General features: G+C 42.2%; 1 non-coding gene across 1 annotated transcript; it reads right to left on the bottom strand.

The window, feature by feature from the left end:
* Positions 1-1266: 1266 nt before the first annotated feature.
* LOC123840094 (small nucleolar RNA SNORA46) lies at positions 1267-1397 on the bottom strand. The gene has a single exon (XR_006789906.1). It is a non-coding gene; the product is annotated as a small nucleolar RNA SNORA46 (small nucleolar RNA).
* Between the last annotated feature and the right edge of the window lie 547 nt (positions 1398-1944).

The raw sequence follows: 1944 nt of genomic DNA, 5'->3' as shown, positions 1-1944 counted from the left end.
TATATATCTCACATCTTCTTTATCCATTTATCTGTTGATGGGTACTTGGGTTGTTTCCATCTTAGCTATTGTAAATAATGCTGCAATAAAATGGGCATGCATATACCTCTTTGATATCCTGTTTTCATCTCCTTTGGGTACATACCCATAAGTGGAATAAGTAGATTTTTAATTTTTTGAGGAACCTCCATATTGTTTTCCATAGTGACTGAAACAATTACATTCCACCAATAGTGTACGAAGGTTCCCTTTTCTCCACAGCCTTGCCAACGTTTGTTATCTCTTGTCTTTTTGACCTTAGCCATTCTAACAGGTGTAAGGTGGTATCTCATTGTCATTTTGATTTGCATTTCCCTGATGATTACTGATATTTAGTATCTTTTATGTACCTGCTGGCCATTTGGATGTCTTCTCCCAGCTGTTCAGGTTTTTCACCTGCAAATGGTAAGTTAGGCCAACTGCCTACCAGTGGTCAGCCAGTCATCACCAACTGAGGAGAAGGATAAGGAACTCTCTCTTCAGCTCTTAGCTAGGTCCTCTAGTCCAGCTGGGAGTTACCAGGCCTCTATTAGTAAGGTGCATCTGACCTCATTTAGCTCCTGCTCCCTATTTATCTCTACTAATTAGAGTTTGCAGTGGTGGAAGGATAAAGGATTGGGACTTCAAACCTCTAACATGTAATTCACTAAGGTTGGTTTCCACTGTCACTTCAATTGGACTATACTAAAGAAATGTACTCACGGATGAATCAAAGTAGAAAAGCATGCTGCAAATAGGGAGCAATTAGGTTATTTGCATCATTGTGAACTTGTGTGTACGACCGAAGGAAGCTAGTCCTGCCTAGCTGCTCACCCATTCCACCTGGTCCCGGGCAGCGATGACTTGCCCTCCACATTCTTCTCTCAGACTAAGACTGGATGCGACATGTCGAGCCACACTCCTATACTACACCAAGCGGTATCTAGCAGTACACTGAAGCTGTGTGTGGGTTCTCACTCCAACCACCTTGTGAAGTAAGACCCACGCACTTGGTCTTTCTGTACATTCTGCCCCCTGAATCTTGCTGAACTCCTAGACCTCGTTCAAAACCCACTTCAGGGGCTGCTCAAGGAATGCTTTCCTGACTCCCCAAAGATGTAATTAATCATTTCATTCTCTGTGATACTTCCATATTTTACATATTTTGTATATGATAAAGTACTTTCTACAGGTCACACAGTGTTCTAAGTGCTTTACATATATTGACTCTTCTTTTTAAAAATACAGTTATGTTCCTTAACCCCATACAGCAACAGCAGAATGGCACAAAGTCAGCTGTGCAACAGAAAGAGCCAGCAATTCTTCTGCACTACAGCATCACCAAGACAATTCCCATCCACAGGTCTAAATACAGCGCGGACATACTGACTCATTTAACTTTCACCACAGTTCTGTGAGGTAGATACTTTTAACTTGTCTATTTCACAGATGATGAAACTAAGAGGCACACAAAGCAAATAACGTGCTCTAAGTGACTTACTTTGAATCCATGTAGCTCTTAAAACATTCTGCCATGTGTTTCTATTGCTGCACTTGATACACTATGTTGGCTATTTGTTTGCCTCCAAGTCCTCTTCAATACTGGGAGTGTCTGGAAGCAAGGGCCTGTTCGTATTGAGCTCTATATCCCCATTACTCAGCAGTCCCAAACCGATGGACTTCCTTTGTGCTTACGAGGCCATGGCAGAGACCCTCAACTGTGACCAGCCAAATCACCAACTTTCTCATAAGCCTGGGTGGTCTAGAATGTAAGTAAATCAAGTACACTGGCCATCTGCAGTCATTCCTGGGAAATATCTCATCTGCATCTAGAGCCAAGAAAAAAAAAGGAACATCATTCTGTAAGAAACTCCAGAACCTCAACAAAAATTGGAAACTAGGGGCACCTGGGTGGCTCAGTTGGTT

This window comes from Mirounga angustirostris, unplaced genomic scaffold (assembly GCF_029215605.1).
Source record: "Mirounga angustirostris isolate CCGP_5_RB_7025 unplaced genomic scaffold, mMirAng1.0.hap1 SCAF_3, whole genome shotgun sequence".
In the NCBI taxonomy this organism is placed as follows: Eukaryota; Metazoa; Chordata; class Mammalia; order Carnivora; family Phocidae; genus Mirounga; species Mirounga angustirostris.
Note: the sequence above shows the minus strand (reverse complement) of the source record. Positions and strands in the feature narration are given on the sequence as shown.